At 47.9% G+C, this 17,838-nt stretch overlaps 1 protein-coding gene across 2 annotated transcripts in view; it reads right to left on the bottom strand.

Moving 5' to 3' along the window:
- LOC103091758 (repulsive guidance molecule A) overlaps positions 1–17,838 on the bottom strand; it is a 124,089-nt gene that overhangs the window by 92,520 nt on the left and 13,731 nt on the right. For both annotated transcript variants that reach the window (XM_032973960.2, XM_032973959.2), the window contains exon 2: positions 15,953–16,048. The gene's annotated coding sequence lies outside the window, so the exon portion shown is untranslated. The remainder of the gene's footprint in view (positions 1–15,952; positions 16,049–17,838) is intronic.

Here is a 17,838-nt window from a genome sequence, read left to right as displayed (position 1 = left end):
TTGAATAAAAACTTCCGCACGCCAACTCCATAAAGACAATAAACTATTTTTATTTTACCAGGTAAAGCCCATTCAACTATACAGCTCTTTTCATAAGCGACCTAGCCACGAGTGATAGCTCACCCAAGTGGCTTATCATATGGAAATTGAAATCAGCAGTCAAATTCTCTAAACGCATATTGATTCTAAATGCGGAGGGAAAAACCGGAGGACCCGGGGTAACATACACGCGACCACTGAGAGAACATACAAACTCCAAATATACATCCCACCACCGCAGCACCCCAACTCATTACGGGTACCAACTCGTAAATGCAGCAGGACAACACAGGCACCTACACCGCCACGAAAACAAAAACAGCACAACTTCACACGCACGTTACCCGACAACTCGTCGGCACGCGTTCTTCGTCAGCCTTCACGCCCGTCAGGCCGGCCGCCCGCCCACGCTGGGCCACCATGTGTGTCCGGCCCCACCGCTAACGAACGAGCGTGACGAATCGGCACCCAGATGGCGCAGCGGGCGTGCAGACGCGCGCACGCCCCACCACCATCCTCATCCCAATCATCTCCCAAATGAAGCAATAAGGCGCTCGCACCTGGTACCGCTCGGGGATTAGCGCCCGCAGAGGCTGCCGCGTTGGCGGTGATCGCGGTATCAGTGCGGCAGTACGAGGGGGAAGGGGGGGGGGGCAAGCGGGATTTCTCGCGAGCAGCACATCTGGGGTCTCCGCTCGGGGGCAAGGGAATGCCCCCCCCCCCGGGAGAGAGAGCGTAAGGAGAGGCGTCTCGCGAACGCTCGAACATCGTCGAAAGGATAAGACGCAAACCGGCCAGAACAGACGGCCCCTTGCACGTTGACAACGACGCTGTCTTGTGGGAGCGGAGCAGGGTAGAGGCACAACGCTTGAGACACAGGATGGAGGAGAGGGAGCACAACACAGAAAGATTTTTTGGGGGGGAAAAAAAAAATAGACAAGGAGTTTTGAATTTGTATTTGATAAACACGCAAATGTACATACCGCCGTGCGTCAAGAAAAGTTCTCACCAGCGTCCATTAGCGGCTATGACCGTAACTATTAGGAACAAACAAACATGAGAAAATGGAACAATTTTTTTTTTTTAAAAGCGCGCAAAGAAGCACGCGGAGGTGCGTGCAAGGTTTTTGCATTCGGAGACGGGTGGAGGATGGCACGGATGGTAGACGAAGTAAAGACGTCGCACCGAAGGTGAGGGAGAGCAGATGGGCGGGGGGGGGCGGGACGTTAGAAGAAGCGATGTTGGCCGGTGGTCGGGAATGGCGGCCGAAGAAAGAAATGTGCCCGGGAGGACGTTCACCATTAAGCCGTGGAGGAGTGAAATCGGCCGTTGTGCACGAGCTGCATCGTGAGGCCATGAGTGATTGTGACAGATTTCGAGCGGCCTTCATCCAGCACGGCTGATGATGGAGTTATACCGATGTCACGTTTAGGCAAAGGACGCCAATGAAACGTCACGAATGAGAAGCCCTACAAAAGAAGCGATACAAAAAGGGGACGGCAAAACCGAGACAAATAGATTATTGGATCACAGAATGCCTACTTTTACGCATCTACTGTTTTTTTCCCATCAATTCCTGTCGAAGATCCCGAGACAACGGAAAACAAGAGCCGTTGTGGTTTATGCGCCTCGCCTTTGTTGACGGGCTTTTTATTTCCGTTCGCGGGTGAAGTTTTTCTGTACCACTTCGCCAGCCACGCACGGCACAATCTTTTACACGCAAAGTGCTCAGTCAAGAGAGGGGGGGGGTGTTAGCAATCTGCTGCGATTTTACATTTAGCCCCCCATCAATTAAGATGCAAAGCGGTGCCCATCAATGTTTAAAATGGAGTGATAATTCTCTTTGCCAATAAGCTGGTACACCCGTGATGCCGACAGCACTAAATATTGCATGTTCCGTAATGATCTGAGCCAAAGTACAAGAGCGCGCAGAGAATTGCACAGCAGATACAATTAGCAAACAGTACTCATTACTGGAGACAAAAACGTACTACCAGCACAACCTATCAAGGATATTGTAGTGATAAAAATAATCATTTATAATGTATGTTGAACTTCTTTTGCACCTTAAGTAGCCAACCGGGGGAAGGACAAACTAAAACACAAAAATTACATCTAAAGAAATTAGCTTTCAATCGAGATAATGTAAAAAGTGAATAGCTCCACAGCGCGTTCCAAACGGCCGCAGAAATGCACCTGAAAGCACGCGATGCAGTGACCATCTCAGTCAATTCACTGTTGACAGTAACATGTATTCCAAACTGGATAAAATTACCTGCAAATTACTCAGCGGTCATTGCTCCGCACTTCGAAAACTTGGCAGGGCCCTCCTGAAAAAAATAGGATTGTTGTTTGACCGTACTTCACCACGCTGGTCTGTGTCGGGTGGTGTTAGGTGGCGTGCCCGCGACCAGTTCCGATATCACTCACCAATGATGTCATCAGCTGTGGCTTGGAATGGTACTTAGGTCCCTGGGTCCATAGGGCAGTGCGCCAACCACTATGTTGCTGATGCACCCCCCCTACAAACCTATACATTACAATTACCCTATGCAATCTTCACGTTACAACTCTATAATACAATATAAAAAATGCCGTTCATTTTACCCGGACAAATAAAAAAAAAACGATTTAGAATTTTCGTGCTACATTGGGATGTTTTGGCCAATTCCATTAATGAGAGTTTAGACTCTCGTGGGATGAAACCGGAGTACACTAACCACGCACGCTAAAACAATGCCAAAAAAAAACGCTAAAACTACAACAACAAAAAAATTACGCAAGTTTGGAGGAGTCTTTCGCGAAACGTGACGACACACACACACGTGCTGGACCACACGCACTTAAAAATAAATAAAAAATATTGGGGAGGCAAAACAAACACAGGCGGAGCGAGCGAGCCCACACACGCACACGCACGGAGACGCAAGAGGTCCCGAGAAAGCTGCCTGGGTCAGAACTGATCCGGACCGTTGCAGCGTGGCAGCACGAGGTCAGCCCCCTCATAGCGAATTGTGATCGGTGGGCTGACCCGAACACACTGCAGCCACGACCCCTACAGACACTAACATTCCTCCACTTTCCCCTCTACCCCGCCGCCCCGCCCCCCCAGGAAGGAAACCGTGAAGGACCGCACGGCCTTATGAGCGTTAGTGACGTTAAACGCCCCCTGGAAGAAAAGAAAAGAAAAAAAAAACGGTAAGGGGCTTTGGCCTTTTGCGGAACGATCAGAGGGGGAAGGAAATAAAAGCGCTCTCGAAGTAAGACTTTGGACGCAAACGGACAAAAAGGGAGCCATTGTCTCGTTACACCAGGTGAGAGCCCTCTGGAGATTACGGCTATTTTGAAAAGGACAGTTGCGATAATAAAGATAGTGCCAAGTAAACGTACATATACGCTGCAAGTCCGGTAAACTATAAAAACGCTGTAGACCGCAAGCTTCATTTGCACGAAAAGCTTACACATTTTCAGTGAATATGGGGCATGTAACAAAGCAACTTGATTCATTCACTATAATCCATTTTACGCCATCGGAATATATACGTCTAATTGCACGTGTGGGAACCAATTACTTACAATATATGCAATCATAATAAAATGTAGCGACACAGTGAGGGAAAAAAAGTATTTGATCCCCTGCTGATTTTGTACGTTTGTCCACTGACAAAGATATGATCAGTCTATAATTTTAATGGTAGGTTTAATTGAACAGTGAGAGACAGAATAACAAAAAAATCCAGAAAAATGGATGTCAAAAATGTTATAAATTGATTTGCATTTTAATGAGGGAAATAAGCATTTGACCCCTCTGCAAAACATGACTTAGTACTTGGTGCCAAAACCCTTGTTGGCAATCACACAGGTCAGACGTTTCTTGTAGTTGGCCACCAGGTTTGCACACATCTCAGGAGGGATTTTGTCCCACTCCTCTTTGCAGATCTTCTCCAAGTCATTAAGGTTTCGAGGCTGACGTTTGGCAACTCGAACCTTCAGCTCCCTCCACAGATTTTCTATGCGATTAAGGTCTGGAAACTGGCTAGGCCACTCCAGGACCTTAATGTGCTTCTTCTTGAGCCACTCCTTTGTTGCCTTGGCCGTATGTTTTGGGTCATTTTCATGCTGGAATACCCATCCACGACCCATTTTCAATGCCCTGGCTGAGGGAAGGAGGTTCTCACCCAATATTTGACGGTACATGGCCCCGTCCATCATCCCTTTGATGCGGTGAAGTTGTCCTGTCCCCTTAGCACAAAAACACCCCCAAAGCATAATGTTTGACGGTGGGGATGGTGTTCTTGGGGTCATAGGCAGCATTCCTCCTCCTCCAAACATGGCGAGTTGAGTTGATGCCAAAGAGCTTCATTTTGCTCTCATCTGACCACAACACTTTCACCCATTTGTCCTCTGAATCATTGAGATGTTCATTGGCAGTCCTCAGACGGGCATGTATATGTGCTTTCTTGAGCAGGGGGACCTTGCGGGCCCTGCAGGATTTCAGTCCTTCACGGCGTAGTGTGTTACCAATTGTTTTCTTGGTGACTATGGTCCCAGCTGCCTTGAGATCATTGACAAGATCCTCCCGTGTAGTTCTGGGCTGATTCCTCACCCTTCTCATGATCATTGCAACTCCACGAGGTGAGATCTTGCATGGAGCCCCAGGCCGAGGGAGATTAACAGTTCTTTTGTGTTTCTTCCATTTGCGAATAATCGCACCAACTGTTGTCACCTTTTCACCAAGCTGCTTGGCAATGGTCTTGTAGGCCATTCCAGCCTTGTGTAGGTCTACAATCTTGTCCCTGACATCCTTGGAGAGCTCTTTGGTCTTGGCCATGGTGGAGAGTTTGGAATCTGATTGATTGATTGCTTCTGTGGATAGGTGTCTTTTATACAGGTAACAAGCTGAGATTAGGAGCACTCCCTTTAAGAGTGTGCTCCTAATCTCAGCTCGTTACCTGTATAAAAGACACCTGGGAGCCAGAAATCTTTCTGATTGAGAGGGGGTCAAATACTTATTTCCCTCATTAAAATGCAAATCAATTTATAACATTTTTGACATGCGTTTTTCTGGATTTTGTGTTGTTATTCTGTCTCTCACTGTTCAAATAAACCTACCATTAAAATTATAGACAGATCATTTCTTTGTCAGTGGGAAAACATACAAAATCAGCAGGGGATCAAATACTTTTTTCCCTCACTGTATGTTCAATGTAGGTAAATGCAGTGCAAAGACTCGTGAAATTTAGACTTAAATACTTACTTTATATGTCGTTATTTTTAGTTACTCGCTTACCTATGCCTCTATGTCGCACTCATTCTCATCTTGAATTAAAGCGTTCGTGACTGCAGGAATACATATGCTATGGGTCTTTGGGAAAAGCCACGTCGATAGAAAAATAATAAAAATATCACGACGTTTTGATCGTAACACAAGCAGTCGTCCTCACCTGAAGACGATTGCTTGTGTTGCGATCGAAACGTCGTGATATTTTTATATCTATGTGGCTTTACCCAAAGACCCATAGAATAATCATTCTCATGTTTTGTGTATTAGTTGTTAATGTAACTCGCTCACCTACCCCAGCTGGACATCTGTAAACAAGAGCTTCACAGCTCATCGGATTCCCCGAGGATAAATTAAGATTCTGATTCTAAACAAATAAAATACTGTACAAACGATAGAAAAAAACAGAAATAATAAGAAACGATGAATGTGACAATAATCTATTCCTGAACTGAATCACTACTGTAAATCACGCTTATCCAAAATTTAGGGAAGGAATGGGCTAAAATCGAAAGAGCAAAATTTATAAAAAAACACGACCTTGAATTAACATTTATCTCTTATTAATTATCTTATCAACGTTCGCGAAATTCCAAAAAGCAAGTAACGATGAAGTTTTGTATTCATCTTCAGCCGCGTCGGGGGGAGGTGGGGGCAGGGTGGCACCTTGGTAACCATCTTGTCTCGCAACCCCAAGGGCCCGAGGTTCGATTCCTGACCAGCACGACTTTCTGAGTGGAGTTTGTATGTTGGTCCCCTGTTCTGCATGGGTTTTGCGCCGCGTTCTCTGGTTTTCTTCCCATAGCTCACAGAAAACAAAGTTAACTGCTCCTGGGGGGGGGGGGGGGGGGGAAACATTCCAATGCTGAAATATTACCTGGCAATTAATGAATTGCGATCTCACACACAGCAGCAGCTGCTGCAAAAAAAACTTGGTAGGACCCTCCTGAAAAACAAGCCGTACTGACTCGGCAAGGCATTCCTGAATAAACAACGATGCTTCGGTCTGGTCACAGGGGACACAATCAGACAGCGTGCCATGGCCGCATGGTAACTGCCAGGCGCACCATCCCTCGCCAACGCGCAGCCACCGCAGCCGCCACCGCCGCCACCTTACCCTAGCTCGCGCGAAGATTTCCCGCACGGAGCCCGACTGGCAGCAGCAGTTGTCTCATCTTCACCGCCGCCGCGCGCGCTAGATATCTCGCGGAGGTGACTTCGTCGAACAAAGTATCGAAACCTCGAGTTAAGAACGAGAAGGAGTCTTGTGTGTGTTATTTTTTTACACACACACACACACTAAGGATCGGGAGAACCGACAGCGCTGTGGTATGGGCATGTAAAGAAGGAGAAGGGCATTTAACGGACGTCTAGAAGAAAAGCAGCGACAACGATAATTGAAGGTAACAGAGGCCGAAGACGCCCGTGGTGAAACAGGTCAGCTGCAAGTGCTGTGCTGGAAGAGATGGAAAGAAGAGGAACGCCGTGGACACGGCACCAACGGAAATACACAGAAGACTCTACAGTTCGTGGATAAATAAAGCCTCCGTACAGAGGCTGGAAGAGAGAGAAGCAAAATAGCAAACAAAATTAAATCATGGCCCAAAAACACACCCCCACCCCCACTCCACCCGCTGGCTCACGGTATTCCCTGCCAACGGAACAGAATGAGTGTCAATCGATCCGATTGCCTTTGGGGGGGCCCCCTATGCTATGCTCTGCTCCACTCCCTCCTCCCAGGAGGTGCCAAGCACGGCGTTGAGATAATTACCTGGGGGGGGGGGGGGGGGGGGTGGGCCGCGGAGGGCTCAGCAAACGAGAGGGCCCGGCAAACTTGCACATCCCCAACTCCAACCTTGCGGCCAGAGCACGCACCACTTTGGTCACAGAGCACCCCCTTGAAAACAGCTCTCCAGTTATTCCTGCCGCCCTTATAAACACGCCGGCACAGCCGCACGCCGAGAGCGCCGACAGCCAAAATGAAACGCACGCTAAATTTATACCGAGCTTTTATTCCGCGTGACTAATCTGGCTCGTGAGAGCAATCATTCAAAAACGGGGGTTTGTTTATTATTTTCCCTATTAATGCCCCCCGCAGTAAACGGAGCCGCCTGCACACGGTTCAACGTATACCCACCTAGCACATACTTCATGTAAAATAATAATAACATTGAACACAGCTAAATGCTTTAGGGGAAAAAAATACAGAGAATAGTGAGCAATTTAGTTAAAAATATGTTTTCAAGTAAATGACCAGCCAGAGAAGCTGGTAGACCTGAAATCCGATGATACAATTTAAATTTACACTGGTATGAGAATTCTGTCAGATACACTGAGCTGGCACCACTGAGATCCTGGGTTCGAATCTGGACAGCAACCAGTGATTTAAAAAAAAATTGGGTTCTCAAGGTGAGAGTTTGTCTCAGCTCTGGTCACCAATGCCTGGACACGAAAGTTTAATTTGTTTGTGCATTTAAGCCCTCAACGAAAAATCAGTTTGACTATAAATGCGACAATAATTACCCTCGGTGGCAGGGCGGGTGGGAAATTGCTGCTCGGAAGCAGTTCTCTGACATCCCCTTCCACGGGCCATGGTCTAAACAAGCGCGTTTGTGCGCACTGCTCTACGGGAAACATGACCGGATTCTTTGTGTCGCGATGCGATGCCAACGGCACAATCTGGATAAAACTGAAAATATATTTATTTGTTCAATGCACAGGCAGCTTCTTTCGACGTACACGTACGTCATCAAAACAGACTCGGAAGAAAAACTAAAATAAAATAAAAGGCCATGCGCGGGAGGGCGTGTGGCATAGTTTGCCGCCATCTATCATTGTGTGTGGTGGTCGTGTCGCGACAGTTCTCTGCGGTGAGCACAACGTCTACTACTACGCCTCTCTAAATAAAATTAACGCCAAGGAGCTTGCGCGTTTCCAAGATTTGGCAGTGAACGGTGGGGGGGGGGGGGGGGACCCACACACTGAACTTGCACACGTCTCGGAACGAGAAAAAGGGGTTAAGTAAGTATACAAAGCCACGATAGGGCACCACTACCGCCCCCCAATCCTACACAGGCAGCAACCTTGGACTGCTGCCAGTGGCACCGATGGGTGCTTTTTCTTCAAGCTTCATTGAAATGCAAACAAATGTTTACAAAACACGACGAACAAAAACCCAGGCTCGAGCATCAGCTGCTCATGGCAAATAACATGCTAATTTGTCCAAACAAAATGCTCTCCGGCAAACATGGCAACACAAACAAACACACGTCTATTTTTTGTTGTTGCCAAAACTGAAACAAGAAGAGTCGGTGCAACAGTTGTAGAATGGGAAAAAAAAGGAGTGGCAGTAGAAGGCTTTTGAAATGTACCTCCATCATCATCATCCCCACAGCCAAGGTATATCTACTGCCTGCTAAAGAAGACCCAACCTCATCCCCAACGTCGTTGCCATCCCTCGATCGCACGTGCTCCTGCGATGTCAATAATTCATCTCTCGCTCCTGCTCATAAACCGACCTCATTGCTCCATCTTGGGCAGTGGTCACCCTCGCAAGTACATTCTCTCCTTTGCTGCCAAACGGCCATCGGTTTAGTCCAGAGGCCACCGTACATTTCTTTCGACGTTACTGGCCAAACCCAATTACTTTCCTTGACAGTCAGTGTGGTATCCTCACTCATGCACGACTACTTCTTTGTGCAGCAACTGGATAGTAGTCTATTAATTAGGAGATGTAATTTTAAGTTGATTTTGTTGAACCAGGTGAGAACTCAAGACACCAAGATGTACGTATGATTAACTTATTTCGTACCATACGTAGCCAACCGTGCTAATCGGAGGTGTGAGGGAAAGACAACAAACTAAACACAAAAAGCAGTTCTAAAGAAATGAGTTTTCAATCGTGATGATTTCAAAGTGCATAGCTCCAGTGGCTTCCTAATATCAGAATGAAGAACGTTCCAGACGGCCGCAGATGTGCATCTGAAAGTGTGCGATGACCAGCCAAAAGCGAGGATGACCGGAGATCGCGTGATGGTTTACGCTCCTTGACGAGACCAGCAAGGTATTGTGGTTCATTTATGGCAAGCACTTTGTGTGGTAATGAATTCGACCTTATAATGTAATCGTTCGGCAACTGGAAGCCAATGCAGCTCGGCGAGTACTGGACGGACATGGTTGGATCTTGCAGTGCCCGTCAAGATGTCTCATTTTCACGAGTGACCTGGGGCATTAGTCTGCCAGTAGGGAGCAATGATTGGCTATGCACGATTTTCCAAGGGATGATTTACAGGAAATGGATCATTTGGATCTTGATGTGCAACAATGCATCAATTAATGAATTCAAATAGATCCTTCTGCTCCAGATATGTAAATCAAGTCACGTGTGTATTTAATAATTATTTATGGTTTACGTAAATCAAATGAATATAATATATACGAATGTAACACTTAGGTTCATAGAGAAAACAAAACTGCACAGCAGACTTAGAAAAACATAGAACGATACTAAGGAGACCACAAAAAACTACAAAATAACCGACTAGTAAAACAAATCACACAAAGAAGCAAATCACACACTTTATATAATAACTGGAACGAGCCAAACCTGATCATTAGTAATCCTCACAGTCATCAAATCGTGATTTAAAGCTCGTTGTCGATTTTACTGCTGGATGACTCATCGTGCCGTACCAATCAAGAGGGTTGCTTGACGACTTCACCATGCTGGCTTCGTGCGATTTGCTAAAAGTGGGGGGGGGGCAGAATTCGTTCAGATATCATCTCACAAATATTGTTTGCCCTGCGGTCGGTAATAGAACTCTGGTAACCAAGTTCAGAGCTAAAAAAAAAAACGGACAAACCGTTCTGCGTGCCACCACTCCCCACCTCTGATCATTAACGCGCAGATAATTAAAATGAACATTGGCTCGCCGGAATCCATTTTTATTGACTTTTTGTTTCTTAAAACGTTCAAATCCCAAGCAAGAGATCCGCCACCGTGAACACAAACAGGCCGTGTGTTATTGAAGTTTTCCTCCTGCCACCAAACCCCATTCCCCCCCCACCGCCCCGACCAATGCTCCCACAACTTTTTTCCGACCAACATTCGCAGCAAGCTCGCGCACAATGAACAAATGCGGCCATACACAGCCCTTCAAAAAATGTTACTTCACGCGGGCCGAGGGCACTTGCTGCGAGTCGGCGCAAGAAATAGAACGTTTAGCCTGGCACACTTTCTCTCATTTCGCGGGGAGACATTCCAGATTGTAAAAAAAAATAGCACCTCGCACCCGACTCGAATATATTTTTTTCTTAAATGTAAATACTGTGGCCCCTTTGTTGAAAACCTAGACACGCTACGAACGCTAGAGCAAAGGGGGCTCCTTTTTCAGTTCAATCTCATGCAGCTCGGCTACCTGGGCCAGACAAATGAAAAAAATGTCAAGTGCCAGCGTCAACATGGCTGGAGCGGCGGAGAGGGTCCAAGCAACTTGCTTTTTAATGAGTTTCTTTTTTTACTTCTATTCGCAAGAGTAACAAAACACAGTTGCAATTTGTAAATGGTGTTATTGCACGACTGCGACACACGCGGATCGCGTGGGAACGCGGAAAATTGACAACGAAAACGTGCACAAAGAGGGAAGCACAGAGAGGAGATGCGTACGTGGGAACTGAACGGAGAGACGAGAGGGGACGACGTGGTGGGTTCGAGACGAAAAACGCGAGTTGGTGCCATCCTATGGGCTGCTGAGAATACAAGTTGGGGCCTGGGCAAAAGCACATCGTTGGAAGCGATGATGGCCAGTGGACGAGATCGAAAATGAATGTCATCTAGCAGCACCCTCATGCAGAGGCCAGGGCCGATGAAATATGTTTTGCCATTATAAATGCTTTACTGGCAGGTCGTCCTGGGTACGACGTTGTTAAGACTGCAACCGGGGATTGTGTCACACCTAAAAAAAAACACGCAGTGGAGGGAGGGAGGGGAGGGAGGGAGGGAGGGAGGGAGGGAGGGAGGGAGGGAGGGAGGGAGGGAGGGAGGGAGGGAGGGAGGGAGGGAGGGAGGGAGGGAGGGAGGGAGGGAGGGAGGGAGGGAGGGAGGGAGGGAGGGAGGGAGGGAGGGAGGGAGGGAGGGAGGGAGGGAGGGGAACCCGAGCCGTGTACCTGCTCGTGCAATTCTGCAGATGAACTTTTCAGCTATGATCAATCTACCGCTCAGTGAAGACCTCTCCCAAGTTGTCGCCACCCTCTCAAGCGTTCCGCGATGCAAAGGTCCACCCAGAACCGACACACACTCACACGAGCCAACTTCGTCTCTCAGTTTCCGAATTTGGGCGCACTCTCTCGGGTGCGTTCCCTCCTTTGGCTGCAAATCCATCGCTAGTCTCGTCCATAGACCGTCATCCCTCCCTTCCAGCGCGGAGTCCTACCTGAGACCAGACTTTTCTTAACTGTACATACGATCATCATCATGGGACCTCCTTTGCCAGTACCAAAATATGAGAATGAGTTGTACATACGATGCTTGTACATGCAATGTCTCTAAGTTGTGTATGCTCCCTCATCCACGTTTCCTCTTTCCGTCAAGGTAATTGCAAGAACACATCTACGCATGCTTCTTAGAGCACGCACAAATAAATACAAAATATTTAAAGTGTCGGATTTGCACATGCCACAGGCGGCTATATTTTGCAAAATACAGTTAAGGTGCGGCTAATACCTAGAAAAAAAATTCTGATGCACCAGGAGGAAGGTCCATTGCCCGAAACGTTGTCTCATATATAATTTGCATTATTGACAAACGTGGTTGGGTTTTCTTTGTTGCCCTTGTGCACCGCTGCCAACACAGTATCACCAGATAATTTGTCTAATACCCAGAATGAACAACGACTTAAGAAAAACTTACAACAGCAGCAGGGCACACACACTCCACCATTCTGCGGGATGTCTCAACAAAAACCACATGCCAATAAGTGGCGCCGACATGAAAAAGCAGTTAAACCAACAGCGCTGCATGCTTAAATGTCATGTTTTTATAATTACACAATCTAACCGGAGGGTGATCAAAACAGGAGGCTTATTACAAGGGAATTATAAAAAAAAAGTTTGCACATACATATACTTTCATATGCACACACACACAGGCAATTACATACCTCGTTCAAATGTTTTCAGAGACGCAGTCGAGCGGCAGCTCAAGCATACGCAGCCACGGCTGAAGCATGGGGCCGGCGCACTGGCCCTGCTGCTGCTGCTGCTGCTTCTGCTGCTGCTTCGGAGCCACCTGCGCACGCGAGCGGCCTTCCTCCCAAACGCGGGAGTCGTCGCACAACCCGTGGCCGGTAGAGCTGCGTTAAGGCGTCCCGACGGTTTTTACAGCTGCCCCCGATTTCTTAGATGTTTTTTTTCCACACCCCCCCCCCCTACCCCCCACCCACCCACCCACCTCTCTCTTTCTCGGGAGGCGCCGACGACCGCTAACGCACTCTGGCCGACGCGAAACCGCGGCAAAAACAAACCACCGCCCCCCCCCCCCCTCTCTCGTACTGACACCACCCCCCCCGCCCGCGGCCCACACCCACAAAACCCCTAACCGCATGCCGCAGAAACGCATCGCGACGTGACGCAGCAGAGTAAGGCTCTGTTTGAGAAAGTGGGACGTGGGGGGGGGTTTATTGAAACAAATGGTTGCAGCGGTCAGCGTTTAAGTTTGTCGCGGTGTGAACCATTGCACGTGCAGATTGGCATTAAAAAAAAAAACAATGTACAGAACTTACTCTCCGTCTCCTCAAGTTATAATGTACATTCTATACAAGATAGATTCCCGCACCACCGAATTAGCGCGGTTGGCTACGTATGGTGCGAAAGAAGTTCATACGTAAAATTAAGTGAAAATTTTACCTTTTACGCAGCCTTATTCACATTGTACTTTTTTACTGTATTGTTCAACTGTAGTCTGCATTTGTTCAATTTAAATGTTTTTAAAATACATATTTCGCTCAGGTCGTTTGCAATGTAACCCAGGTCGCCCTTACAAAAGAGGCTTTCATATTCTTGGTTCTTTCGGAAAAGTCACGTAGAAGGGAAAACAATAAAATAATAAAAATACGTTACTTTACCGAAAGAACCAAGAATATGAATCCCTGCAGTCACGAAAGCTTTAAATCAAAAAGAGGCTTTGTTGAGTCATGTGTCACCTGGGCAAATAAAAGAGAGAACAGAAGCAGTATGAACCATCGCTGGGACCCCAGGGGACACGAAGTTGTCCCACACTGATATAAGGACAATGTGTCCACAAGCAAGACCAACAGCACCTCCAAGAAATGTAATTATTCACTCTTTAACTTTATTTAAATCGTGCACAAGTGAAAAAATGTGCACGTCCCCAAAAACCAAATCACGTTGGATGTGCCCGACCCTGTCAGATCTACAGCCCAGCAGGCTTTTAACCTTGGTTAGCACTTGAATGTGGCGATTCTCATGGCTTGCCAGGTGTTGTTAGCCGTCGTTTGTAGGAGTGAGGCTGGAAGGGGTGGCCGGGAGATGGCGGTGCCGAGCGTCACCCGTGTGTGCGAGGAGCTGGATTCTGTTTTCATCCCACATCAAGCCAAACTCATCTATGCTATTGGCCAAACATCCACAGGTAAGCAGCACGCCCCTAAATAAAATAATCTTGATACTCAATGAGACTCCACTGGGTGAATCATTGAAATGTGATGATTATTTTAATAAAGCTCACCGAGACAGAGCATCGCTCTTTCAATGAAGACGACCCATCGTCGAACAAAGCGATGGCAGTCAACGTGGCAGAAGGAGATCGGGCACAACACCACAAGGATGCTTCTGGGTTTGCGTCACGAGCGTATGACCTCATGTGGGACTAGCGTCTTCCCCGCGCACAGTCATCCAAACGCAAACAGATGGAGAGATTTGTTCGCAAATATAAGTCGATCAAGAGAGTCTCCCAAAACATAATGGCACTTGCAGGACCACTGCGGATTTTTTTTAGTAACCGCAGGTTGAATTAACGGTGCTTAAATCAGACCCTTGCACAAATGTCAAGGGATGAGCGCTTGGCGTACTGATTCAGCGCACAGCGCTACGAACCTGGTGGCTCGAAGGTTTTATTGCGGCTACAACTAACGTCAGTGGACACCGACATCTGAACCGAACGCCAACACTCCATCACTTCATTAAGCCGCACTGACCAGCGTGGTGAAGTATGGTCAAAACAAACAGATCAGCGTGGTGAAGTATGGTCAAAACAAACCCCCATAACCAACACATCTTTCTTGGGCAGGCCCTCATTACAAGTGGTTAGACGGTGCCATACGAAATACAAAGGTAAAAGTGAAACGTCTACTTTGGAGGTAAGCTGCATGTTCGCAATAGCGGGTTAATTGCCGAATGATCGCTGACCCAACGTTGAATTGTCCAAAACACAGGAGCGTGCAATATTTTTTCTACAAAAGAAAAAAAAACAGTTTTCTTGGCCTGTGTGTGTGCGCCGAGTGGCGCTTGCAAGAGGTGGTGGGGTGGGGGGAGGTTGGGGTTGGACGGCTGGCTGAACGAAAAAAAAATTAAAAACAAAACGCTCTTCTGCCACGCCACAAAGAAAGCCATTCAGTGGGTTCAGGCTGGCGTAATATCCCCCTCCCTTCTGCCCGCACTGCCCTCGTGCGCCAAACCCCTCCCCACACCCAGCACGCCACCCCCCCCCACCCCTCCCATCTACACTCATTGAGCCCCAATTCCATTAAATTAGAATCTTAAATAATATCACGACGGGAGGCATCGGTGGAGTGTACTAATAACAAGATAAAGGTGCAGTCCTGTAATTCCTTGCTCGTGCCACTGCTGAGGCCTCCCTTGACTTAAGGGAGCTATAGAGAGCCTCGCTAAAAAGGGTATTTGGCCTAATCGAACACGCTGGCCACAGGTCGTGGAAAGAGATGGGAGTACCCACACTTTACCCCAATCATCCGCGCCTCTGCCGATCGATCGGCTTGTGGTGCGCCCATTTAACAAAAACAACGCCGGGTGATCCGGAGCTACGTTTCCCCCATAAACAGCAAAGCGAAGAACTTGCAAGTGGAGCGAGATTTCTGTTACCTTACGATGTTTGTTTCTCAAAAACAAAAAATAAAAGGGCCGACAGCGCTCGGTAACAGTTCACAACTTTCACAAACAACATAAGGAAAAGTACAATGACCGGTCAAACGTCAGCACGGCACGCCGCAAGTAAAGATACATTCCCGAGCGAGACTTTGCATTTCGGAGTTTCGTTCAATGTTTGCCATTATTTTATTTCGTTTCCATTTCTTTTTCCTCTGCCCCCCCCCCTCCCACCCTTCTTGAATATGACCATACGGAATATAATATTCCTTCTGGCTTTACACTCACCTACCACTTCAGCCAACCTGTTTTATTGAAGAAATTGATATTAATAGGTTTAACGCTGCTTTTTTTCCTTTCTTCAGCATTTAAAAATAAATAAAAATGTCAGGAGACCAGCGTGGGCCCGAGCGTTCCGTCCGGAACGAAACACACGAGCACGCGAGGTCAGAGCACGAGGAATAAAAAGAGGGGAAGAACTACTGACACGCTGAAATATCCTATTTTATAACTCACCAGAGATGCGTTCGCTGGATGAGATGGTGAAGAATAGTCGATCTTGGACCGAGATGCTGTGGTTTAAAACGGAGCAGCATCCGCGCAAACTCGCTTCTGCAAATGAAGAAAAAAGTGGTTTTAATGTTGAACAAATTAAAACGTACCTCTCGGCACAAAGCCAAACGTGCACACACATACACACCTTCGCCGTGTTTTTGTACAATTTCAAGCCGACGTCAAGAGAGCTGCATTTTGGCACACATTTTACAGCTGTGATCGAGGAGAAGGATGATTCTATAATAATTCAAGAAACCTGCTGCTCTACACCAATATATATTGCCTGGCGCAATTCTCGAAACGTTATCTTGTCCTTGACCCAGGTTAACTCGTGAAAAAAATGAGCGTTATGCATTTCAACAGCCAGGAGCGGCAGCACGTGCCTGTACAGCCCCAGTGCTTCCGAGGCAAGAGTCAGCGGTTCGCGTAGAGATTTGTGAAACGCCTGCACGCACACGCACCCGAGTTGCGATTGTGCCCCAGATGCAGCGCGTGACAAAAATTCATTATTGAACCCATCTGTGCGGAGCTTTTGAGTGTTGTCATTCTCACTCATTTGCTTTGCTTTTTCTCCAGGTGCTCTCCGGATTTTCTGTCGCATCCCAGTGTAGCGGGACCCTCTTAAAATATAAAAAAAAGCCTTGAGACTGAGGCATTCCTGAGTACGGCATCATCATGACCATCTTCAACCATGGTCAATCCACTGCCGCATTTAAGGCTTCCACCACCAAGCTGCCGCCATCTCCCCTCGATGCAGTGACGCAATAAATACACCTCGGGCGCAACTCAAATAATCCACCTTTTTGCCGAATAAACGAGCATTATTATTATTATTATTAGCTACGAGGAGAGACCGTACAAGTCCGAGCTGTTTAAAATAAAAACCGGGGGGGGGGGGGGTGGTTGAAGGGATATATACTTACAAACCTCGTGCAGTTTATCTACACAATTAGACCGAGAGACGCATTACGCACGCCGCCAGAAATCTCTCAAAAAAGAAAACGCCGGGCCAGCGCTCAAAACCACCTAACTGCAAGCAGCTGGCGGGCGCGTCAATAAAACATGACTCAGACTACAATCAGCCCAAAGCGGCACTGTATGGCGGACCACTAAAAACACCAATCTCGCGCACACCGCAGTTATGACAGGGTGGTGCGTTACATAATTGCACCCTAATAAGTGCTTTTTCATTGCCATGCTCTTTGAGTTAGCCGAGTGGGAGGCAGGCTGGGGGGGGGAGGAGGGGAGTGATCGCCTGGATTTTTATTCTGGCCGCCGGGGGCCACGACCGCCACCGCGACCGCGGCGCAGCGATCCTCCTCCCCCCCATTCCTCCCCTCCCTGTGGGCCCACGGGCGCTGAACGCTCTCACTTTCCGCTAAATTCCTCGGGCGTCCCACGGAAAAATCTAGGTAGAGAGCCTCTGTGGGCCCAGCAGTTATAAAAAAAAAAGAAACTGAGTCGCCCCCCCCCCTCCACCCCCCCCTCCCCCCTTTACTGCCTGCATAAAACTCCTAGGGCACGGGCTACCCCCGGTTGCTGTGTATCAGCTTCATCATCAATTAATAATCGCATGCCTCATCATCGTCGTCGTCGGCAACGATCAATCCTCTGCTTCACGAAGGCAGGACCAGGCCGTAGGAATTGTCTACCAATCCCGCCACCTAGCAACCGCGCGCGAGCCGATTCCATCCATCTCCGTGTTGGGTGTCCTCGCGGGGGGCGAGCTTCCGCCTTTTGGCCGCCACTCCGTTGTTCACTTCCTTCCCCCCCCGCCCGGTCACTGTCCCCTTCTCGCCATGCCGTGTCTCACCCCAGCCCACTTTCCTTTTCTCAACAATCGGTGT

Source organism: Petromyzon marinus, chromosome 52 (assembly GCF_048934315.1).
Source record: "Petromyzon marinus isolate PM22_M1 ecotype Great Lakes invasive population chromosome 52, UKy_Petmar_22M1.pri1.0, whole genome shotgun sequence".
Lineage (NCBI taxonomy): Eukaryota > Metazoa > Chordata > Hyperoartia > Petromyzontiformes > Petromyzontidae > Petromyzon > Petromyzon marinus.
This window is presented reverse-complemented; position numbering and strand designations above follow the sequence as displayed.